Raw genomic sequence first — 27,398 nt, forward strand, 5'->3', positions numbered from 1 at the left:
TCTTATATATATATATTCATATATAATTCCTTTATAATTATGAATATATATATATATATTCATATATAATTCCTTTATAACATTTGAATGTTGAATATATTATAACATGCCAATTTCTACTCTATTGCATTGTTCAGGTTGGAGGCTGACTTGTGTGTTGTGAATCATTTAGACCAAAAATTGTAGTCATAGAATAAGAAAAACTACTTTTATGCTGCTACTGTATAGACTACTGGAAGTCTGCTGAGCCACAGCCTTTTAAATTATTTGAGGAACACTCTCTCTTTAAAGCTGAATTATTTACCCCTATTTTATGAAGAATGTAGCCAGCTGGTCTTCCATTAGTCGGCTCATTCCACAGACCTTCATGAATCTGAGTATGTGTTGACTTCGGTCCTAGCACTGCCCACTTCAATTAAGTCAGCCCTGGGCTCGTGTTCCAAAAGGAATGAGGGCTGGCTGTCCTTATGCAGAGGTGGAACACTTGTCAGCCTTTGCACGTGTTTGTGCCCAGTGGTCTTCGTGGAGATGACAGGGATCCAGGACTGACCATGGATAACAGTCTGTTTCCTGAAAACAGCACCTGGTGGGTGAGGAATGAGATGGAATACTCAACTTCAATCAAAATGGATTTCTCTTGGACTGATTGTTAAAATAATTTATAGACTCTTACAAAATATATTTTAATATTACAAAATACTTTTAATATTACTTCAATATTATTGTAGAAATGTATTTACAATACAATCCTATTATTATTTTAAATATGCAAAGGATATCAAATAAAACTTATTTAAAAATTTATATCCATTTGGAGTACACAATATTAACAAAGAAACTAATAAATTTAGTGATGCCTATTTGCTTATTTCTGCAATAGTGATATTTCTGTACTAATAAACTGAATATTCTTAAATACAAAATAATTGTATTTCATCAATACATTTAATTGGTTTCAATTTCATACAGTAACTAATTGAATCTTGATTGTTCCTCCGCAATCAATATAAATTTTTTAATCTTATTAAATGTAATTGTTTTCACAATTAACAGTTACATTGATTCTTACAATAATTAAATTAATTCTGAAAATATGATTAAATAGAGACAAAACAATGCTGTGTGTGTGTGTGTGTATAAAACAATACTTAAAATTAAATATATATTTTAAATATTATCAAAATGAAATGCATTCATGCATGTGCTATTCAAAATATTAAAACAAATATCTAAAATAAAATGCTCCCAAACAGATACAGCATTTCGTTTTTGTGCAGGAACTGTTTAGAGGTGATCCAATTTATCTTGGATTGACTTTTTAATAAACTTCTACAATGTGTTATGGGATTATGCTCTCCATATAGGATACATAAGATGCTGCCTTTGAATTTGGCCAAAATGTGTTTTTTTTTTGGAGTTGCCTTAACCTGTTGCCTATAAAGGGATCTTGCTAGGTTTTGGAACAGAGCTAAGTAAACCACAGCCTTACCATGCGTCTTCAGCTCAGTTTGTGCCCACGAAGCCAAATGACAAATCGGTGTATGTTTTTCTCATTTACTGAGTATCTGGCATGTGAATGAAAGAACGTGTGTACAAGGAGCATGAGGACACTTTAGCCCCTGCTGAGAGCGTCCTGTCACTGTAGCATGGCTAGTTTAGCCCCTCTCAGCTCCGCCGGCAGAAAAGCCAATGAGACGAACGGACAGAACAGATCAAAGGCACCCTGGCTGTGGAACTGAAATCCACTTTACTGTAAGTCATCTCAGTAAAATAGGATTCATATTTTCCACAAGGTCCCGTTCCCTCGCTCTCCTCCCACATAAGAGAAAAGAGGTGAAGACCAAACGGAGGGAATGAGGTGGAAATTGAAAGTGGACGAGTGTCTGTGAGAGAAGACTGTGCAAACACATTCTTTCACACATCATTTCTTGTAATTGATTAGGAATTCGCTCATCTGTTCTGTTTTCAATTTCACAGCAAATCTATGAGACAGCTGAACCAGTCTGAGCCATTATCATTTTCATTTTTCACTTTAATCACACTAGCAACTGCAAACTCGGAGCGAAAACGTCCAGAGAAGAATTTCCATATTTACTGTCGCTCCCAATCGCAGGTGGAGATCATTTGTTACTAGTCATTGCCTTGTACAAATCACTTTTCACAATTGGTATGTCATATTTTTTGATTAGAAACATACACAGAGGGTGGGATTCACAGTGTGGGTCCAATGGGCCAAAATCAATGGCGGGTAAAAATGCACTGGCCATAAATATTTTGGTTTACACTTTATGATAAGGTCTCACTAGTTACATTAGTGAATGAATTAACTATTAACTAACACAATGAGCTATACATTTGTTACAATACTTACAGTATTAATCTATTAATAAATAAAACAACTATTCATTATTATTTCATGTTAGCTCAGGTCTATTAGATAATATTAGCATATACAATTTTTGATTTTAATAATGTATTAGCAAATGTTGAAATCTTAACATTAATAAATGCTTTAGAATTATTTTTAAAGTTTTACCATTATTTCTTATCTGCCATAAAAAATGCATTCTTTTTATTTAGAAAAATTCACGGATTTTTTTACATTTTAAAATAAAAAAAACTATTTTATTGCAAAACCGACCATTTTTATTCCCCTCACATGTGGTCCATGGTGACTTTTAAAGAGAAGAATTGTTGTTTTTGTTTTCTTTGCATACAAAAAGTATTCTCGTAGCGTCATAAAATTACGGTTGATCCATTGATGTCACATGGACTATTTTAACAATGTCCTTACAACTTAGGCCTTGAATGTGTCAGTTGCTGTCTATGCAGGGGCAGAGAGCTCTCGGATTTCATCAAAAATATTGTAATTTGTGTTCCAAATATGAACGAAGGTCTTACGGGTTCGGAACAACATGAGGATGAGTATTTATTAATGACAGAATTTCCATTTTTGGGTGAACTATCCATTTAATTTCGGCCCAAGGATGTATCAATACCCTCTATCCACCCTATGAAAATCATTTTGCTTGAGACTGATTGTGCTACCTTGCACTGCCATGACACCTCAAAACTGTCTTCCACTGGCTAAGCAACTCCTCTCAAAGTGACAGATGTCTCAGACCCAAGGACGGACTTCTAATGACAATGAAAACCCAACCACCCACCTCTTCTGTCCCACTCCAACACATCAAATTCACAATTTGAGTGATGTGGACAGCGGTGAGTTGAATTCACAAACTAGCACTTAAAGGCTGATGTGTGCAGTAACGCATCTTGAGTAGGCCATTCTTCATGCATGCTATTTGACAGCAAAGCCATATGTTTATCACTCATCTTCACACTGGCAGGTGCCCTCAAGTCCTTGATTACCTACAGCAAACAGAGAAGGTGCATTTATTCTTTTAAAGCCTTAAAGTGAGGCTCAGACAATATCTCAAGCACACTCTGAGCGTTATTTAAAATGCATTCAATAAGTATCAGTGCTAACATGAATTATGTACAAAATATTTGACTGCTAAGTAAGACGTATTTTCAATAAAGAGAGTTTAGTGTACTGCAGCTCTGTTTCAAAGACTTGAACTGCCTTGCTGTATAATGCCTACATAGACAGCTGCCTTCGATAGCATGCAATTCTGTTCTTTTGAACTTTCTATTCATCAAAGAATCATGAAAAGTACAATGTTTCTATAAGATATATTAAGCAGCATGACATTCACAATAAAAATAATTATTATTACATTGATAATAGGAAGAAATGTTTCTTAATCACCAAATTAGTATATTAGAATGAGTTCTGAAGGATCGTGTGACACTGAAGACTGGAGTAACATTGAAGTGACATTGAAGAATGACTGCTGAATTCTTCGCAATCCCAGGAATAAATTACAATTTAAAATAAATGAAAAAAAGAAAAGAGTTACAGGTATTTACTTTTACTGTACTTTTGATCAGGTAGCCTGCAACCTTGATGACCTTTCAGAAACATAACATTGTACTGACCCCAAATTTTGTATATTAGTCATTTTTCAGCTTTATTAACTTTTACAGTGTGACTCCTGAAAGAAAGAAAAAAGTAAGCAGGCAAGCAAGAAAGCAAAAAAGAAATGAAAGAATCAGAAGGTCTGTTTGGATGAGGGTGGTTTTATTAGGACGGTTTCTTAACGGTTCTACTCCTCAATAGCGTTCTCTTGCTTATCTTGCCATCTTGGATTGCCAAAAACTGGCATGTCTTTTCTCAACATCATGACTTTTATTAGAGTCATGGACTATTTGCTGCTTAGTCAGAGTTTATTAAATGCAAGAAATGAAAGTATTCTGCTAAGAAAAAGTAATGTCTGAATGGGAAATAACAAGGCTTATTGCATATCTTTAAATATTCATGACTTCTACTTTTCTAACTATTTCATTTTAGTTCAAGAAATGACATATTTAGCTTAAATATATCACATTTTTTATTTAATTCACTTCCTTTTTCTCTTTGAAAAAAGGGAGAAATTACTAAATGAAGATGTACATATTAAAAAAACAAGACAAAATATAATAGAACCAAGATGAATATATGTGAGACAAACAAATACTGCCTAAGTGCAATATTACTGTATACAGCGCAAAGAGCAAATTTTCTATCTGCTGCATATATTAATAAACACTTAGGGCTTTTGAGGCCATATAGTCCATTTGCTTGGGTCCTGATCTAACTTCAGTGCAGTAGCTGTAAAGCGAACTTTGCTCTCTCTCTCTCTCTCTGATGCCACGGGTAATGGATGTCTAGAGCCTCTTTTTTTTTGTAAAACTTTAACAGCTGACAAAGTGCAGTTAATCTTTCATTTCCCTTAGAGGAACATCACCAACAGCTCATTGGACGTCTGCTTTAGAAAAGATATAATGAGGTACAAATGGGTCTCTGGACACTCTCCTTCCTCACTCTGCAGGTGTCTGCACTTATTTGATGACCTAAGACTTAAGCATGGGTATAGACAAACAATATAAATTCAAAGGCAATACAAGATTGCATACTTTAAGAATGGATTGTTGTTTACAGATACAATACAGAAAATAGAAAACGGTCAAGATAGATAAACATAGTGTCTCTCTATCTAGATCTATCTATCTATATATTAGACAGACAAAGAAATAGATAGATAGACAAAGAAATAGATAGATAGATAGATAGATAGATAGATAGATAGATAGATAGATAGATAGATAGATAGATAGATAGATAGATAGATAGATAGATAGATAGATAGATTATTACAAAATTCTACATCAGTTCTCTTTTTTTAACACTGAAACACTTATCCATACGGTTTTAAATTTGCACAAGGTACTTATTTCTTTTATAAGAATTCCATCACAGTTTTATGAATTTAGAGATCTCCTAATGTAATATGACATAATTTTCTGCAATTTATTATGTGGTTGTATATCAACCGACTTACACAAAATGATGGAAAGCAAAATTCCCACATTTGCCCTGAATGATTGAGCCATTCTCCCTGATGGAAAATTGCAGAGTCTGGTCTCAATGGAAGGGAGTGGGGGTCTGAATTAAAAGGGTCTCCCTTAAGAACAGGTCTGAAGTTTTTCCTCATTTTGCTAATCTGTTTTTGAATTATAGTGATGAAAACACATCTATCACTGGGTATGTTTCCATTGTATTAAGTTATTGCCTTGAACTTTTTAATCCTTCAGAAGTGAGCAGAATGCACACTGAGCAAATTGAGCATGTCTCAGAGCGACCGGGTCCTCAGCGGCTCCCTGAGAGCAGGAATCTGAATCAATATGAAGATGAGGACAACAGCAGACTGAAAAACCTAACTATTTCTTCATATTATTTTGTGTGGAAAGGGAAAGGCTTTCACTGGTGAGAAAAGGGGAAATGAGAAAAGCGAACTTTAGAATAACGAGATGCTGAAATATGGGGAAAAAAATTGTGGGAGGAATTAAATATAAATTGCAAAAAGAGATGTTAAAATTAGAAAGTGTGAGTGGGTACACAAAAAGAATGAGAGAATGCTAAAAAAAAATTAAGAAGGGGAGAGAAATGGAGGGAGAGGGGCCCCAGACAGGCTGGAGCAGGCCAGCGCAGGAAAGGCTGTTTTTGTTGAAAGGGAGGAGAGAACTTGCCAAGAATAACCTTCTTTGCTGTCATGCAGCCATTCAAGAGAGGCACAGGGAGCGAGAGAGAGTAGAGAAAGAGTGAGAGAAACGCCTTAGGAGCTTAAAAAAAAAAATCACATGGGTGCCAGCGCTCTCTCTCTCTCTTTCTTATTTTCTACTCTATCCCCTATTGATTCACCCTCCCATTTCCATCTTTCCACACTCTGCTGTGTCATCAGACCAAAAAATGAAAAAAGGAGAGAGAATCTGTCTGTACAAGCACTAATAATTTCATATTGTCCTACTCGCATGTACAGAAAAAACATGCCAGGCGAGTTTTAAAAACATATGAGGTTTGTTAAAGTTAAGTTTAAAAGTGAAAGTCACTGACAGATATGACTTAAAAATACAACTCAGTCAAAAACTGACATTATGTCATCATTTACTCACCCTCATATCATTCCAAACTGTACTATTTTATTTCCTCAGTGGACACAAAAGATTAAATATTGATAGATGAAATGGCCATTTTTTTCTTTTTAACAAAAATGAAAAGGGTTGTCAGGTTTAAAGACTTTCTCCTGTAGCTCAAATAGTAGAGCATGGCGCTAGCAAACGCCAAGGTCATGGGTTCGTTTCCCAGGGAAAGCAAGAGCTGATAAAATGTAAAAACTGTAACTTGAATGCAATGTAAGTCGCTTTGGATAAAAGCGTCTCCTAAATGTGAATGTGAAATGTGAATGTGATTGAACTGTGGAATGAACAAACTTAAGCCAGGCTCACACTGTGCGATTTTTAATAGCCTTTTGCGATTGTTGCTTGTCACACTGTACGAACATGATCCCCATGTCAGACTGTAGGATCTCAGTTGTCTTAATGTCAGACTGTACGACAGTCAAGACGCGACAAAAGCGGACGCACTCAAGAAGACTTGTCTGGAGTTTTACGTCATCAATACCCGCGTTCTCTCGCTATAATGGTAGCTAGCAAACAACAGCAACGTGTAGCGTTAGTTTTATTAATTACATGCCTTGATGTTAAAAAAAAAAAACGAAAAAGACGACGTGTGTGGAGCAAGTCATGGCTGGGCAAAAGAGGACTTTATGGACTTCCAGTTCTACAGAGCAAACTTGAGGTAATTTTGTTATCGAGTTTAAACATCCTGCCCCTTAATAAATAAACTTTAACCCTTTAGGCGCCAGGGTTTTTTGGAAAAAATGCTGGATTTTGACATCAAGATTTCAAAAGCTTCTGGCTTGAAATGGCTTAAAGATAGAGATCTACTGTAAATTAGAAAAATGTTGGGCATGACCGAAAGTTTATGTGGGGTGTAAATATACTCATCTAATTTGCATATTATGACGTCATCAGGGGCGGCCCTCTTGAATTTCATAATATTTAGGAAATAGTAGATATTGAATTGATGTTTGTTTGTTTTTTGTCTTTTTCTCCTCATTCCAAAAGATCAGAAAAGAGGAAACCAACAATAAAACAGAATAAAGTACTAAATTATTACTATATAACTATACTATATAGTAGTAAAACGCATGTGAACAGTAACCTACTTTTTGATCAGTTCATCAGTAATATTCAGGAAATAATAGATATTGAATGGATGTTTGAACTTATTTGCATGTTGTTGTTGTTTTTTTGTCTTTTTATCCTCATTCCAAATGATCAGCAAAAAGAGGAAATCAACAGTAAAAGGCCACGACTTCGGGGAAGTCATGGCCTAATGGTTAGAGAGTCGGACTCGTAATCCAAAGGTTGTGGGTTTGAGTCTCGGGCCGGCAGGGATTGTAGGTGGGGGGAGTGAATGTCCAGCGCTCTCTCCACCCTCAATACCACGACTGAGGTGCCCTTGAGCAAGGCACCGAACCCCCAACTGCTCCCCGGGCGCCGCAGCATAAATGCCCACTGCTCCGGGTGTGTGTTCACGGTGTGTGTGTGTGTTCACTGCTGTGTGTGTGCACGTTGGATGGGTTAAATGCAGAGCACGAATTCCGAGTATGGGTCACCATACTTGGCTGAATGTCACTTCACTCACTCACTCACTCACTAAAACAGGAGAAAGTAGTAAATTATTACTATATTACTGTGCCATAGTAAAATACATGTGCCTATTTTTTGATCAGTTGACCAGCTATCTGTCCAGTCAGGTATCTATGTGACAGTTTATAGTTCTTGAGAGTATGATAACTCTCATTGTATGGCACAGCACACAGATCTACCCCACACTGACTGCACCTGTACTGTCTGCCGGCTGCCATTGGAGCGCGCGCGATCAGAACAAACGACGCAATCTGGCCGATTATCAGAGAGCAACAGCTCTCCTATGGACACTAAGACCACGTCCACCCCTGTCACCCCCATCCCCGTTGGGCAAAGTGTTGAAATGATCACTTGTTTGTGCTTTGTGAACGATCGCGCCTTGCGCAGCGGCACCATTGCACGGAAAAGATGTACCGGGAGAAGCGCGATCATTAGACGGCCGATCGTCATTTCCAAAAGGCAAATATTCCCCTTCAGAGTCAGAATCGGCGAATGACATTTGCAACACATCCTCACAGTACAACTTTTTATTAGCCGTTTGGCGATTTTCTCTCACAAATCTCACAATTTACTCAGACGCTATGAACTGAATTGCTTCCGCATCAATGACACGATAGCTCACTTACTCTGCTATTTCCTCGAACAATTTTGGTCTAGAATCGAAGTACTACATGTCTGCCATCTAGTGGAAGGGAATACAAATGAGCCATTACACCAGATTAGGAACTACAGCCCATTTCATGAATTATGACGTCTTGTCGCAATTTTGCGACTTTGGCGCTTAGAGGGTTAAGTAAACTTTACTTTGTACATATATTGTTTTTACAAATAACGAAGTTGAAGTTTGAAGTTGTCGCGCTAATTGCGTCATCAAGTTCAGTGCTTCTATTGGTTCTTGGTTTGACGGTCGTCGTAGGAGATGTCACACTGCAGGAAAGTGTCTGAAATCTTCTGACACTGCCAGAATTTAATCGGAGGAAAAAATTGATCGCAACGGCCATTAATCGGCTGTCGGTGAACATGTCAAACCAGCGATCTAGACAACCGATTTTAGCCTAGGATTATAGGAATCTTTTAGGATTTTCAAAATTTGTCTCAAACGACCAAATTGTGGCCAAAATCGCACAGTGTGAGCCGTGCTTTAGACAAATCATTTGCACTTTAGTACATTTAAAATTTCCATAGTGTGACATTTGCATTTCACCCCCTAGTGACAGATGCATGGAACATTCAAACTGGTTGTGAAGCTCTTGTTATCTTCTGCTTATTCACCAATAAATAATGTATCCACATAATAAAAATGAGCACCAATACATCTCAAAGAAAAAGATAGTAGGTTTTCTAGTGCTAATCATTGTAAATAATTATTATAAAATAATTATGTCAGACATGATTATTTATAATAGCCCATTTTACAGAAATAGTGTATAAAGATAAAAAATTTTTTTGATAATTCTCACGCTGTTCTTCACTAATCTCATAGATCTGATTAGAATACCTCACATCCAGTCTGGCAGTCACATACGGTCTAGACACAAAATATTTCATATCCAAAGCTGAAATTAGACATGAAGATGCCACATATACATATGGTCAGAACTTGGAAATGAATGACTTCCGTTCTGTTGTTTGTCTGTTCTGTTCTGCAATAGTGTCAAGGCAGCTTAAAACACCCCCGTTTAAGGGTATTTACTGTATAGTGGACACTTTGCATATTGATTCCTTACAATAACATGGTTTTGTTGTTATTGTAATGTTTTATTGCATGCATACATTTTCAATCTACAATGAGTTTCCACATCAAGGACTGTATATCTTTCTTCATGCTATGAGTCATGACTGCATACACATCCCTTGAGGAAAAGGAACTGCTCCCAGAATCCAGAAAGATCTTTGAAACAATGAAAGTATAATGTGTACTTAAGCAATAAACTATGATAAACTGCTATATTGTGAAAACATGTCATGACTAAAGGGCATTCAAAATAGCATTCGATAGTTTGGTGTCAGTAAGCGTTCTGATGTAAAATGTCCATCTCTCCTAGTTCATTGTCTGTATATCCTGGTTCAAATAAGAAAGGCTGGGCAAAAAAATACTTTTTTGTGTGCATTTTCCGCTGCTTGTACACAAAGCACAACACAGAGGAGAAGAAATTGTTGAATAAAGTTGTTATTTTTGTTTTCTTTGCGCATAAAAAGTATTCTCGTAGTCTACTAAAATTAAAGTTGAACCACTGATGTCGCATGGACTATTTTAACAATGTCCTTAATACCTTTCTGGGCCTTGAAAGCGTCAGTTGCGTTGCTGTGTCCAGCAATTTCATAAATATCTTAATTTGTGTTCCGAAGATGAGGGTGAATAATTAATGACAGAATTTTCATTCAGAATTTTGGGTGAACTATCCATTTAAGCAGCACAACTGTTTTAACTTTGATAATAAATATTTGATATGAAATATTTATTGAGTACCCAATTTCTGAAAGATCAGTTGACACTGAAGACTTGAGTAATGGTTGCTGAAATGACATTTTAAATTATATGGATTATATGCCATCAAATAAATACAGCCCTGGTGAGCGTTAGTGTATAATGTAAAATGTGGCTGATGACTTGTCAAAGGCAGCAGACTACTGCAATTCTACCTTTTTATCTTTAAAATATTTGCTCATTGATTAAAAAGCAGAACAAACACTAAACAACAGAATGAGAATTTTGCAAGGGTTATCTCTAGTCAGTCCTCATTTCATAATTTAGACAGCATGCTGTGAATTATTCTCAAAGGGAAGCAAACAGCTGGTGTGAAACATCCGCACAGAACAGAGCAGATCAAAAGAGCTGATAGTGAGAGAGAAAAAGAAAGAGAGATGTCAAGGAGACAGAGAGACTGAGCAAATCCCACAGGCCTTTAGCACAGCACGGTGTTGCACACAAACAACACGTCTGCCTTCTAAATCAGCACCTCTCACTCTCATTGCTCCATCCACCCAGCAGGCTTTGAAGAAGTTACTTTGTCATTCAGTTCTCCGACATCCAACAGCCTGCACCACAACAGCATGCTGCTTCACCATCCCCATCCCCATCCCCACCACTCTGTAAATGTTTGATTTTTATTCATTTAACTGCAGGAGTCACATTCACCTCAGACAGATTTAAAATGAAAAAGATTTAAAAATGCGCTTGGCTCGTGACTCCCTAATACAGGACAGACGGAGTAACCACAAATCTCCACAGAATATCACGTCTGTCCAATAGATCTCCATGCTGGAAGAGGTCAAATCTACTAGTGATGGGTCGTTCTTGAACGATTTGTTCATTTTGAACGAATCTTTAATGTGACTCGGGAAGAACGAGTCGTCTCGGGGAGTGATTCGTTCAGTCACACGTGCGCAACATCCTATAGGTTCTGCACTGAATTAGTTCACCTGTTTTGAGTCTTCGGGTTTTTTGAGTCGTTCGTTCATCACGTGACAGCCCCATACGCGTAACCTATGCAGTCTGAGCCGGAAAGAGAATTGATTAGTTCATCTCCCGAGTCTTCGGGTTTGAGTCGTTCGTTCATCACGTGACAGCCCCATAAGCTAAAACTATGCAGTCTGAAGGAAAAAGACTTAATAATAATAATAATAATAATAATAACCAACTCTTTAGTTTATTAGCTTTGTTACCACATTCAGTGTTGTGGAAAAGAACCATCATGACAGAAATTCACACATTTATAAACTGTAAGAAATAAAAAGCTACAATATGAGACCAGAAACATATCACGTAACTGTAAGAGTAAACAATAATAATAATAGTAATAACTATGCAGACATTTGTAAGGAAGGTTGTAAATGAACTAATTTCTCTAATGCTGTCACGAACCACTCGAAAGACTCGGAGATGAACTAATCAATTCTCTTTCCAGCTCAGACTGCATAGGTTACGCGTATGGGGCTGTCACGTGATGAACGAACGACTCAAAAAACCCGAAGACTCAAAACAGGTGAACTAATTCAGTGCAGAACCTATAGGATGTTGCGTGATGAAGGAACGACTCAAATCCGAAGACTTGTCAGATAAGAGGTGAGGTGAGCTAATCATAGACTAAAGACCCAGGTAAACAATGAATCATTTTTTTTTTCTATTTCTTATACCATTATAGTTTTGTATTGTTTGTAGTGTGATCAACGTTTGCATAAGTAGTAGATGTGTTAGGGAAGTAGCATGTAAGATTTTAATTATATTTTGCTAAAATGAATGAAATGAACGAAATGACTCCGAGTCAGTAAAATGATCCGAACTTCCCAACACTAAAATCTACACTGTGGTTGCCGGAATTCTACCGTAAAAAATATGGTAACAACATTTTAGGTTTTGCGGTTTTAACTTAAATTTACAGTTAAATACCGTAATTTCCTTAACTGATATAATGTTAATATACCAAGCTATTGATGTACTAAAATCTGTTTTTACTGTAGCATTTCACAGTCATTTTTATAGTGTACCCATTATGCTTTTTTTTTGTGGATAAAATGGATCATTTGGAATAAAATTTAAGTTCTAATAAAACATTTCCAGATATAAACATTGAAAAGGAGGATATTTTTAATAATTTTATTGTAAAATAATTAAATTCAAATTAAGCACTCAAATAATTTAAAATTATCAACTAAACATATTAATTACATTTAATTAATGTTACTAAAATATAAAAATAAATAATTAAATGATGTATTATTGTTAAATGCAACAGTAAAATTGCATTAAAAATGAATTGGCTAAAATATTCTCAAAAATATGCTTTTTAGATAAAATGCAATTTAAAATCATTATTAATGTATTTTTGTTATATTTATCATTTTAAACATTAAATGTTTTTAAAAATGTATTTTATTGATACACTTAACTAAAACAAAAGATTTATTGCTACACATAACTACAACAAAAGCTTTAGTGATTTATCTATTCACAAATTAATTGTTGAAAGTGATAATTGATTCCTTAATTTTTATGTTCAAGTGGCACTATTCGCCCACAGAAATGGTCCAAGAAGGGTTTGTAGAAAAAACTTCTCTGCCAGTTTCAAAGAGCTCCATAAGAGTAATTGGCTATTTTGAATGCATCTGCTTTTTCTCAACTGACAGTATAAATATATTGTGGCTTAAATACTATTTTAAAGCTATTTCAATCAGTCTATTCATTTTGTCCCATAATTACCAGTGCATTACCAACAGGATTTTATTACAGCTGATGTGTGTGTAAAGTAAAACATTTTTTTCTTACCCTAAATCAATGAGAAGAGTCATCGTATGTCAGCTATTCGTAGGCTGATTTCCCAGGGAAGTGTTAATACTGTGGCGTTCTCTAAGCCAATGTGACTGACATCTGTTTGTCCAAACAATGGAAGATGGGGGAATGTTGAGGAAACCTGCTTGAAAACAGTTGTTTTTACTCACAACACCACACAAGTATACATTACACATTCTTTAAAAATAAAGACCAATTTGTAGAGTGAAAACATAAAAAATGCTTTAAATATTTGAAATATTTGGTTGAAACTATATCCTTTCTGTCAATGAAATAAAATGACTTGTAATTAATCTCCATCTAAATGATTTCTGACCACTGTTTAAAAAGAAGAATTAAAATGTAATATGTCAAATTTGGTCAATTTGATCAAATACACATCCTTATTTTGGCTATCCCATTTGGTCCTGCTAATATCACAGAAAATACACACTTTACCTTTAAGTATTACTTACACTGAACTCTAAATGAAACAACCTACTGAGTTTATTCTCAGGAACTGAGGATGTCTCCTGGTTTGAAATATGAACTCGACAGACACCGTCACACACTTAATCTTTGTGCAGGAACATAGACTCCTTATGGTGCTGCCACCAACCTGCTGAGAGAGAAAGACATAAAGAGGGGAAGGAGAGAGAGACCTTGTTGACACAGAAAACACCATGCAATCGAAGCACATCAGCATCTATAATGTGATGCTACATATCCAGCAGAGCCCCTTGCGCTAATCATCCCCATCCTCATCTACTCAAACCTGCACCCAGATGACCCTCCATCTGCCCGCAGCGGATGTACAGACACTGCTCTACCGTGGAGGGGGCTGCTGGGACATGCCATTGTGTGGAGTCTGTATGCTGCCTTGACATTTTTCCAAGAACGCTTACTAATACTCGGTTAGAATTTTGTGGCTTGAATCCAGATCAGCTGTACTAAGATTCATAACTGGAGATTTGAGTTTATCACCCTCTGCCTTTCATCTTTACCAATCTGATTGGTTAATTAAAACAACAATAGAATTATTTCCCTTTTCATTGAATCATAATTGCCAGAACTCTCTAAACAGCTTAACTACATAACTATGACTAAATTTCTTATTGTTTTCCTGTTACCTTCATTTTGACTAAATATATGAGATGACAAATATATGTTAATAGTTGTGTTTAAATGTCATTAAGGAAACCAAACTATCTGAAAAGTGCTGAAATGTTTATTTACATAACAGAGCTTCCAATAATAATTATGCCATATTCTTAAGTATGGAAATCTAGATTGACCAACAAAGGTTCATTAACTTGAATTAGGCAGTAGAAATTTTGCTGTACAGAAGTTTGTGGTTCATAGTCATGTAGCTTATAATTGCAGAGCATGAAGCATGAAGGCTTGCCAGTATTAATAATTTTTGATCTAGCAGTCTGCTGTTACTTAAAGAGAATGAGAGAGATGGAAAGAGAGTATGAGAAAAAAGGCAAGTGAGGTTACACAGTACAAAGGCTCATTAAGAAAGTGTTCAGCCTCTGCCAATAGTGGTAAAGCTTTTAAGTGCCTCCAAAAGTTAAAAAGGTAATTGCTAAATTTATGCTGTTTAAACTTTAAAGTCTTTGCAGAAATGTTGCATGCACTATTTATGTTATTAGTGCAAGTAAAATCAGAATTGACAATGTAGCAGGATCTGCTCTCTTGCATGTACAGTACACACAGAAGCATGACGTCAGCTCTTTCTGATGTGCCTGACTGATAGATGGCTTGTGGTTCTTGCCAAGAGAACTTGCAGAACTGTAAATTACAGCTACAACTACAGAGTAAAACTCAAACATTTGGTCTCTCTCAGAAGCAGATCAGTGTTAGGCAGCACACATGTAGCACAAAAGGGGTACAAAAGTCTGAGACAACACTGAAAATCTGGGATTCAAAAACAAATTTAATTATGAAAATAAATTTTCTGATTTAAACTATGATTCAAACATTTGGGGTCAGTCAAATTTTGTTAATGTTTTTAAAGGCCCTGTTCACCGGGTTCTGCTTTCGAAAATACTGTAAAAATATTAGTACTGTGAAATATTCATTTTAAATAACTCTTTTCTACTTTAATATATTTTAAAATTTAATTTATTCATGTGATGGCAAAGCAGAATAAAAACTCATTTTAATATGCTGATTTGGTGTTCAAGATGTTCTTGGTGTTCTTAATATTTTTTCAGTATTCTTTGATGAATAGTTAAAAATAACAGATTTTTAAAAAAAAAACATTTTTGTTACATGGATGCTTTTACTGTCCCTTTTGATCAATTTAATGTGTGCTGGCTGAATATTAAGTAGTATTGATTAATTGTTGTAGTATTATTTTCCTTAAAAAAAAAATCTTACTGGCCCCAAATGTTTGAACACTAGTGTGTATAATAAATATTTAAAAAAAATACTGTGCATTAACAAAACTACAAAAACAAATTTAAACTAAGACATTCTGATATTTAATTTAAACTTAAAATTAAACTGTTCATTCAAATTTCTATGCCTGCAACATATTTTGTAAAGAAAAAATTGCAATAATTTTTCACTAGTGGAGCCCACTGTATCTGATTCTGCATTGGCCTCCCTGTGCAGCTACAGGGGAGCTTGTGCACTCATGGCCGGATCGAATAACCAAATAACAGGAATTTTTGAAAACAATGGCTTCCTGACTTCTCCCTGAACCCTCACCTTATCATTCTGGGGTCGCAAAGCCTAAACTTGACCCCCCCAAACATCACCTGGCATACAGCCACCTCTGTTTCACACTGAAGTTTGCCTCAGAGAGGGAGAAAAAGCTCTAAACCAAGTCCAGCTGTGGCAAGACTACGAGTTCTGCACCATTACCCCTCCTCAGACCAAACTTCAAGCACATATTAAAGTCGTGACGTATTGTCAAGTATGGTGACCCATACTCGAAATTGGTGCTCTGCGTTTAACCCATCCAAGTGCACACACACAGCAGTGAGTAGTGAACAAATCCACACACACACACACACACACCGTGAACACACACCCGGAGCAGTGGGCAGCCATGCTGCAGCGCCCGGGGAGCAATTGGGGGTTCGGTGCCTTGCTCAAGGGCACCTCAGTCGTGGTATTGAGGGTGGAGAGAGCGCTGGACATTCCCTCCCCCCACCTACAATTCCTGCCGGCCGGGGGCTCGAACTCGCAACCTTTCGATTACTAGTCCGACTCTCTAACCATTAGGCCACGACTTCCCCTACATATATATATATATTACTTAAAAAACATATTTTTACCACATTTGAGTGTGATATATATTTATGCTTATTGGAGTACTACGCTGTTATGCTAAAGTCAAACAGAGCAGCTCTATGTAGTGTGTTCCAAATCAGTAATTTATTAAGTTAAATTTCAGTTAGGATTCTGGCTTACAAGGCAGCTCACTAGGTTTTGAAACAGAGCCTCAGTGTACTCACAACCAACTTCCAAGTTCCATTTTAAGGAACTCTCTCTTGCATTCAAATTCTTCTGCTGGACTTCCATTACTCCATTTCTCAGAATGGTCGTCTTCATTGAATGTTGTACACTAGTGTTTACTGGAACCATTATGGCAAAAAATAACTACCGCCTGGACAATTAATATAAAAGAAATAGGTCTGAAGGCCCTGAGGGAACATGATGGGTTTTAAGCACTCATGTCCACGTAACATCTCTTGGCTAATTGATGTAGATCCATAAAATAAAAACGCTCATCCTGTGTCCTATTAGCCAAGTAGAAAAACACTAGAGCGGCCATCCACATGCTCTCAGTCTGGAAAGAACACAATGATTTATTATACTAAATGTTTTTGGATTGGGGCAATGTTTGTGTGTACTGACAGGAAACACAACATTTAGTGAGGGCTTTCAAAACAGCATTACCACAGAGCCCGGGCCAAGACAAAATGCCACCCACATTTAGAAGGTTGTTCTTGTACAGCTCTAACAACCATGGTAACAAAAAATCAGATAGCCTTATCTATTTAGTCAGCCACTGCTAAAATACAAGCATCAAGAAACCGTGATTCGTTTTCTTTTAAGGTCAGGTTGACAAACCCTGAACTCACACTCAAAAGCAGGAAAACGACTCAAGTAAAACCTTGCAGTTTGCAAGAAAAGGCTCATTTGTGTGTTAATTGAACTGATGTCAAATAAATGCCATCTCTGCCATTCACGTCTTCTAATTGAAGAAAATGTGTTTAAGATTTGCCCAAGCTTTTGAGTCCTCTCAAACAGAGTCAATAGTCCTCTCTCTGTTCACTTTCAGACATATGGAACTGTTCAGGAGAACAATAATCGCCTATTCTCAAAGCAACTCCATTTTTACATTGTTGAATAAACATCTACAGATAGACAGACTGCATTTCTAGTAATGAAATGAAAGACCATTAATCTCCTTTTATATGCATTACCTATATAAAATCTTCAAGAATCTACAATTGCGGGAATTTAGGATCAAACAACCCTCAACAACCCAACTTGTTTGCTGGTCTTAAAGCTGGCATGAAATGTAAATTCATCTTACTGTGAACAGATCATTCATACATATGATTAATTTAAAAAATAAAATCAAAAATGTCAACTTGATCTTTTGGTGAAACAAATTTTTTTTTTCGTTAATCCATTTTACTTGGATGTATATCACAATATTAAAAAAGATAACTTTTGCTACTTCCATTACATTGCAGCATTAAAGTGCCTCTATTATGCCATTTCGAATATTGCTTCATGCAGTGTTTAACATAGCTGTATGTGAATGCAAACAATCTGCAAATTTGTAAAGTTATTGTCTCCAGAAAGAAAGTACAGACTCCACACAGCATAAATGTAGTTATTTAAATCCCACTCCCGTGATACCTACATGGGGCAACACATTTGCATAATGCGCACCTATGTTCTACGTTGGCTGGCCGCGAACAACTTGACCCACCCTCACGCCATTTTACTGATGACTGCTTCTCTAATCTCGGGGAGTTCATTGTGGGATTCACAAAACACTTGGATCAGCTGTCTCCAATGAGTCTCAAACTGAAAGTACGATTAACAGTGGATGTCTATATTTTCTATTGAGCGTTCAAAATACAGAACTATGGCAATGGGCGTATCATTTACGACATGCATGGACGCAGTAGACCAATTAGAGTAGACTAGGCTCACAGAAAGGAGGGGTTTAGAGAAAATTAATCTTAGAACTGCTTTGAGCGATTCGTTTGAGAATCATTGGAAAATGAGGGTGAAATTAAATGCATATTATATGCAAACTGGCAGAGAGATAGGGAGCGGGATCGAGAAAGGTCCTTGAGTTGGGATTCAAACTCGGGATACCCGTAGCTCAACGGCACTTAATATAGGTGCACTGCCCACAAGGCTATCGGCATTGACTTAAACACATATTTTGAGAAAAGAAAAGCATTGTTTGACCTTGCATGCATGTAAACATATTGTAGGAGACTCCCAAAACACTAGTAGGAACCTTAAAAATGGCATAATAGGGGCACATTAACTGGTTTGTGCTAATCTCCCAGCCTGGCCAAGCTGGTCTCCTAGTCTGAGCAGTTGAAAAGAACCCAAAACCCTTCTATATCTAGCCACAGACCAGAGTGGGAAACAAACTGAGTCAGTTAACCAACTTAAACTGTTTTTTAGTAGGGAAAGACAAAACAAGACACTCTAGTGGACTAGTTTTGAGTTCTCAGAAGCAGTCGTGTATGTGCTGACTCACAGCAAACGCCTATAACAAGACCGCCTCGAATTCTCAATGAAGGCGCTGTGATGAAACAGAACAAGCTGTCATTCCACAGTGCTAAGTGCTGGGATTGTTTGACAGCGCTAAACTGAAACGCCATCCACAGGGCCTTTTCGTTATGCTGACGCCGATTATGACTGCGGAAAGAAGGAGGGAGGAAGGGATGAAGATATGGAAGGAAGGAAGGAGCAGGAAGAGGGGTATGAAGATCCTGCGAGAAGTGATTATTAATTAATTGTGAATAGTGATATATGTTTATGCTTCACATTTAGCTTGTGTTTAGACTCGTCCATTTTTTCATCAGGAATATACGGCACAGATCTTCTCTAAGCTGGTTGTATTGAATGTTAAGCTGTTGTTTATTTGATTGCGTCATCTCTGAATGTGTCAGTGGCTATCGTCAACCTCTATTAATCTTCCTTTCATCTCTTTGGCTTTGCAATGCTGAGACAGATTTTCACAAAGAAGGTTCTCTGCTTCCACAGAGGCTTTGATCTGATCCTCCCTACCTTCTCTGGTGGATAACAGAATCAGATGGATCTGAGTGGTAATAGGGCCAGAAAACCCAATGAAATTTGCTTTATAGTTGCGGCCCGTATGAGCAGATGGTCTTTTCCCATCAATGATCTGAACACTGAGACGCTAGATGTAGATTTCAGACTGATTTTATAATCCAACGTCGAATGGTGAGTGTCAGAAAAGGTTCTCCATTGTGCGGCCACTCTTGCCTATATTTAATGGATTGAATCTTTGCTCCTGAGAGTGGAACGAGACAGACAGGGAGAAAGAGTGAGAAACACCTTATTTGATGAAGTGGAGCAGGTCCCATTATTAGTGGCCGTCCTGTGTGCGAAGCTCCAGCGGGGATGTGATTAAATCAGACCCTGTAAGACAGATTTAAAGAGGCATGAACAAGCAGCGGTTTTCCAACATGGTAAACATTACTGAAAAAAAGAGTCCGTGTCGTGTTGTCTCACTCTGATTACCCCCTTCATTTATAGCCCAACTGAGCCACTCCACTTCATTATATTTTGTGGTTTGGAAATACATTCAACATGCATTTTTAATTTGTTTTAGCATTTGCCTAACATGCTTTGCCTTTTTCCCCGTTTTAGTGGGCAGCGGCAGACGTCTACATTTGTTTAAAAAGCCAACAAACAAACAGACTGAACATTTACTACATTATGGCCACAAAAAGACTATGATCAAGCTAAATCTTTGGCGGAAAAAGCCCACAGTGGTGTCCAGAAAAGGCACTGGCAACCAAAATTTGTATAAACAGGTTTGAATCTTGTGTACTGCTTGAGCATCCATTACAGAGAACAAATTAGCTGCATGAAAATTGCGCCGTCTGAATGCATCAATACAACCAGAGATGTGGGACACAAATAATATGTCTTACTGCACTTTGAGAGGGATGCAGTCTACCATAATCCCTTCTTTATGATGCCAAGTGAAGTAATGAGACCGGCCTACACAATGACTCCACACAACCCTGCACATTTATGAAACCATAAACTGAACATTCATAAAAGAAACATTGGGAAACTTCTGAGACTCTGAAGCAAGCGTGTCCCTCATCAAATGGAGCCGAGTTGAGAAACCAGTTGGGCAATTTTTTTTTGTTTACACATGTGAATGAACAAACCACTTTATGCTAACCTTATTTCTATTGATCACTTGATCCAGATTAGGAGAAGACTGTTGAATTACGATTTACTTTATGCTTCACTTCTGAGCCCATCCGGAAATGGCATTACGGCAAGAACATCATGAAACTCAAAGAACTTCAAACTCAACCACAAAACCACTTCTAAATGGGAGCCAAGTCTAGCAGCAAACCCTAGGGTTGGCATCAAGAACTGTTAGACAAAGAGAGATGGAGGGAGGACAAGCACATTTTAGGTAATCTCAAAAGGTCTTTGGAAGAATTGGCCACAATAGATGCATTATAAAGGAAATTTAGCTTCTTCTTTAAGTCTGTTTTCTGTTGGCAGTCATGGTGAACTCAGATTGCCCTGATGCTTGAAAAACTTGCACAGATGAATTGCTTAATCCTCTGTCTACCCCTTACATATGTTGTTAAATCATTGCGGACCAGTTTGTCAAGACAATGGAATGAAGAAAAACTCGAGAGCAAGCAATCAATAATTTTTATACATGTTCTCTGTACTATAGGGAGGCTTCCTTATTTATTGTGACATTGACCAAAATTCTTCACATAATAATAAAAAAAAAAAAAAAAAGTGTGTAAATCTAATGTCAAGCCACTCAGGAATAATGTATATGATTAGCATTCCTATCAGTGTAATAATTACATTTTAAATTATATAAAAATAAAGAACAGTTAGTTAAAATTGTAACAATATTTGGAAAATATTACTGTTTTTACTGTATTTTTGATCAAATAAATGCAGCCTAGCTTAGACTTCCTACAAAAAACATACAAAAATCTTAAAACCACAAAAGTCTGAACAGCAGTGTGTATATACTGTACTCTACACACAGAAGGCGCTGGGATAAGCTCCAGCATCCAAACGACCCTATAAGACTAGTGGTTTGGAGAATGGATGGATGGTTGTATATACATGTACTGTACAAACACATTTTCATAAATGTGCTTCATAAATGAAATGGACACAACTGCACATAATTTCCTTGTTGTTGCCTCATACAAATGTCCTTAACACACCACTTGCCAACCTTCACAATGCTCTCCATAACCTAAACATTTTAGCTTGCTGCTCAAAACTGATCCAGGGTCCTTTATCACCAGAAGCCAAATCACAAAGTACACATACACATTCATGTTCATTCAAACTAGAACTTCTAAACTGCTGAGTCTCTTTAGTTGCAAGAAAGTAAAAAAAGTGCCTGCACACTTCATCAACATACAGTATACTCCCACATACTCAGTTTCAGTCACGGCTATTTCTTTTCATTTATCAAAGATGTGAACAAGTTCTTATGCAGCTCTGCAACAGTTTGTGTTGGCATTGCTTCAGCACAGTTAACCTATTGAAAAACTGGAGAAGCGGCATTGCTTGAAAAAAGGCTGAGAGTTTTGCAGTTCACCAACTTTCTTCTTTGCCCTCCCTAAAAAGTCAAAGTCAAACCAGCTATTGAGAGATTTCTGACTGAAAGAAAAGGCTTTGAAGTGGAGTGAAAGCGTTTTCTTTTGATCTGTGTTGAAACGCTAAATACGTGTCAGTGTGGACATTTGTTCTAACACGCTGGAGATCCACACAGAGATGAGCTTGTTGAAAGAGAACTTAAAACACACACACACACACAATCCTTCCTGGAAAAACCAAGTTTTCTACACATCTCTCTGCATGCGCTGCCATAAGACCCCATACATCACTGACGTTTGTGATTACAGGGAAAAAACGATACATCAAGAATAAAGCTGGCTTTTGTTTTAAAGTATGTGTGACTTGAAGGAACTGTCTCAACAGTAATAATAAACAGAAACGTTTCAGTCATGGACCTACTTTCTCAACTGTAACAGAGACAGTGACCAAGTTCAAGACAAAGGGAGAGAGAGTTGGGCAAGGAATCAGAGGGATGGAAAGGATACTCTCTGTCCCACAGGACGGGAGATGAGTTCCTTTCTACGCGGTCAGTTTTCCTAATTTCATAAACATGTCTAATTGATTAAATGCTCCTGCGACATCCAGACAATATTTCATTATGGTCATGTGGACATGTGCTGTAAAGGTTAAAGTAGACTGTTCTGCCAATAACTGAACTGGCCAGCAGAGATAAGCCGCTGTTTTCCGACTCCACAATCGTCTGTCTTAATTTAGCCGGAAGATGTCTGAGAAAAGTTGGAAAATAAATTACCTCACATTTAGCAACTTTTTGCTTTGAATGCGTAGAACTTAGTAATTGAATACAAAACATGTTTGCTACTTGAAATAAAATAAACCAGGGCTCTAGACTCATTCTTCCCACTGGTCGTACTTTCTCAGTTGGTTGCACAAGCACATCATTTGGTCGCAATTTTTTTTTTTTGATTAATAAATGCATGCTGATGAACTTATCATAGTTTAGTTATCTGGTAACGCTTAGCAAAATGATGAATATTTATTTTCTGGTGTCACTCTTGTCCTGTCAATTGGGGAGAATGATCAAGTGATACGATCACGCTGATATAATACTAAATTCAGCATTTTAATAAATAGTGGTTTAATAAACAGCGTGCTACACGGGTGAAGACACACTCTGGACAGCGAGGACTCTTCTAGGAGTGACTCAGATGACCAACGTTTGCATTTTAAAGAGCCACTAATATAATTCCTGACTGTAGCCTTTTATTCTTAACTTCACGAGTTAAAATGTTGCTCGGCCATATATAAAAAGCTACATAATTTTTGTTGAATTTTTCCAAACAGGCTATTGTCAGACTAAAATCTGCTGGTATATTGGTTGAAATATGAAATATCTCCTTACAGGCCACTTTTAGTTTGAAATGTTGTACAAGGCATGTATATTACTATAGATAAACATAAATATGATAAACTATGATATCCCTTATGAAAATTAAAGTTGGTTTTACTATTGTAAAAGTGTGGTAACCATGTTTTTTTTTTGCAGGTTACCATTTCAATATAGGCAGCTTTACTACAAATACCATGGTATTTATTTAGTAAAACCATGGCTAATTTTCATAAGGGATATTAATGTTTAGATTATATTTTGGTACATTTACATAGCTGAATCACAATAAAGCTCACCTGAACTTAAACTAGTTTGATTATAGTAGCCTATTTGTATAATTAGTTTAGCCTACTCAGTAGGTTGTCTATGTGTAGTTTTATACTTGTTTAACCCTTTACTGCAGAGGTAGCCTACAGCATTTCTCTCCACTGTAGGCTATGTTTCAACATATATAGCAAAAAGACAATAAATCTTACTTGACCTAACGTAAAAAAATTCAAAATGCTTTCATTTTTGGTACACAATATTGTCGCTATCCACTATACATTTGCATTTTAGTATTACGATATATTGTGTCACGATATATTGTTATACCCCTGCATTGTTTTGAATGTTGAACAATTGTATCAATATATATGTATATTCTATATCCTGCGATCCAACAGAGGATAAGAGGTACGGAGAATGGATCAGTTTTTATAGGGAAAGACAGCCTAGTTAAATGTTTAGCCAGGTCACCTCTGATTTTTGAACAAATCAATCATGTTAACAACTTTACAGCACTTGTTGTGAATTTCACTGACAGTGTAGTAGGGTCGCTTTGTGAAAACATCTAAATGGTTAATTAAAGAGATAGTAAGACAGAAACTCACCTGTTCCCCACTCATATTGGTCTGAAAAGGTAAAGAGGTGTTTCAGGTCTCGGGAGACTAGCGTAAATTGACCAACAGCGCCATCTGCTGTTTTGGAAAAGAAAGTTGCTCAATTGCACATGTGAGAAAATCAGCCCGCACACGTGTGAGAAAATCTGCCCGCACTCGTGTGAGAAAATCAGCCTGTCGCATTTGTGAGAAAATCAAGCCAAGTTTCCTCATAAAAAGGCAAATGAGTCTCACAGTTGTAACACACAATACATATATTTGTCCATACCTCTGCATTTTCTCTCAAAGAGTTTTGTATTTGAAAATCACTTTGCGTTTGTTTGAAAGTCGAGTTTTTCTTTGCAAAGCAGATTGTGTTTATTTGCAAAACACCGGATTTGTTTGATAAATATTGGCACAAAAATCGCTCCATAGAGGAGCAGTTCAGTGATCCTGCGCACCCGGGCGCGCTGCACACGTGACCAGTAAATAAATGTATTCTTATTATTGTGTAAAATGTATTTAAATGTAGCTATTCTTATTATTCCAAGCATATTTTATAATATATAATCATATTTATTATTTACCACACGACCTTGGTGTTTGTCAAAAAACAGTAGGTAATTTGGCCGGGGATTTTTACAGGGGTGGTGAGAGAAAAACACAGACATCCTGGATTCGGACGGCAATTAAATCACCAACTACCCCCTGCATATGGTGAAAATCACTTACGTCCCCCTGAGAAACAATTACCGTCCGAATAGGGCTATAGACCATGCACTCGCACAAGTGCGACCATGTCAAATTTTTACTCGCACATTCTCAAAAAATCTAAAACTGAAATAAATATTTATAAAAAAAAAACAAAGTGCATTGCCTTTTTTAAACAAATAAGTAAAATAAACAAATAAATAAAAATGACTAAAAACTTTACCTAAAACTAAGATGAAAACAGAAAAATATCAAATTAAAACATTCAAAATATATATAAAAACTATAATAGTATTTCAATGAAAAAACACTAAAATAACACTGGAGTGAACAAATTGTGTTGGTTTGTAAGTACAAGTAAACAGAACTAACTGACTTCACAAAGCCCCACTGCAAAAACATTATTGACCAATCCTGCCATAAAACTTCTCCAATTTTCAATTTTTACAGACAGGTTTCTGCTGTTTTCCAATACAAACTCACAGAAAATCTATATATTTGGGTAGTTTAAAATGCATTTTATGAAAATGAATCATATCACTTTGTGAGTAATCAGAATATGTCTCTTCTATTGGCAATGATAAGCAAGTCTCAATTAGGATTTGCATAATTTAATTCCTTTAAAGGATAAATGTGATGCATTAATTCTTTCTAGCTCATGAATGAAATCCAATCAGTTTGATCACTTTATGAACATTTTATTAAAACTCATGCTGTTCACAAAGTAATTCATTGTTATAGGATGTTCAGTAAAGTTTGCCTGAGCAACAGAAAACAAGTGGGTACATACACCGTCCAGTCAGCATTAAGAATACTTTAAATGTGTAACTTAAACCTAATATATGATGTTCTTAAGCAAACCACATAAGGCTCCAAACACTCATAATTTCAGCTGACAGGCCACACTTGAAGCAATTGTTTATGAATAACACAAACCTGAAGTTATCCATTCCTCTATATAAACACAGCCTGCCTCTGTGAGGTATTTCTTGGAGTGCAACAAAGAGCTTTCTGTGTAACCTCAAGTGCCAAAAGCAATATTTTCATGTGGAAGCCATACCTGTCTTCTGATTTCCTGTCTTATGTAAGATATCCTTATACACAAGATAAGACTGGTTTGTGGGGTGTTGAAAAAGAGAGAGCATGATGATTTAAAGCAGTCTGAGCTAGCTGACTGACAAACTCCATTAAAAGTGTTGATAGTGAAAAAACACCATACTTATAATTTCACAAAGAGCCTCTTTCAGATCCCCTTCATTTTCCCGCGGTTTTCAACAGCAATTTTGACTTTGGCGCCACAGCCCGGTTACTGGAGCCAGAGCGCGAGGAAACGTCTAAATAATTATACCGTACTAAAGCACATAATGAATTTAGCAGGACTTAAAAGTTTACGATAATGTGCGTCTATAATCTTTTATAGTTACTTCCATAAATAGTTTACCCACATGTCCTTAGGTTTTACATTGCTAGCTCAAGTTGGGCTGGCCGCTGTCCATTATTGATGGAAACTCCGAGTCATTTCGTTCGAACTGTTCGGATCCATAACCGATTCAGTGATTCTTTACGTCTGTCTGTTATTACGTCGTCACGTGATCCCTGGCGTAACGTCACTAAAACGGTTAATTATTCTTTTTTCCGATTAGGTTTCATCAGTAAGATTTATTTTAATTGATTTATTGTATTTAATGGCATTGCTTATTTTTTGCGCACATGATCTTATAAAATTGAATTATTACAGCCTAAATATATTTAATTAATTAATTAATATTTAAATTAATAATACATGTATTAATAATACTAAATTAATTAATATTTTAATTAACATCTTTAGGCTGAAAGACTTGCATGTTTTAATAAAAAATGGCATTTGTTCAAATCAACGCTGTCTTGTAGCTTATATTAATGTCATTGAATAAATTCAAGGAATATGTAGGTTTCAATTTATTTGTTAACATTTCTGTTAGTTGGCTATTTTAATAACCACATCCTAGGTTCTCGTCAGATATGTCACTGCTCACTCATCGGTTCTCTTCATTATGAATCTGGCATTTTCAAAAGAGACAGTTCTCGGTTCAGTGAATCATTGCAGTATCTTACCAATATGATTCAATGTGGCTTGTAGTTTATAGTCAGTTCTGACAATCGACTTCTTCTGGGTTATAGAGACTAATAGAGACTG

General features: G+C 36.5%; 1 long non-coding RNA gene across 2 annotated transcripts; it reads right to left on the reverse strand.

Annotated features, from left to right (window-relative positions):
* Nucleotides 1-1,413: 1,413 nt before the first annotated feature.
* On the reverse strand, nucleotides 1,414-26,752 carry LOC306862365. Of its 2 annotated transcripts, none has more exons than XR_013783557.1 (5): nucleotides 26,665-26,752; nucleotides 20,006-20,089; nucleotides 13,929-14,048; nucleotides 13,424-13,568; nucleotides 1,414-3,372 (listed from the first exon to the last, which is right to left on the reverse strand). It is a non-coding gene; the product is annotated as an uncharacterized lncRNA (long non-coding RNA). The 2 variants fall into 2 exon arrangements; XR_013783558.1 differs by having other exon boundaries at nucleotides 26,439-26,752.
* Between the last annotated feature and the right edge of the window lie 646 nt (nucleotides 26,753-27,398).

Source organism: Barbus barbus, assembly GCF_936440315.1.
Source record: "Barbus barbus genome assembly, chromosome: 43".
NCBI lineage: Eukaryota > Metazoa > Chordata > Actinopteri > Cypriniformes > Cyprinidae > Barbus > Barbus barbus.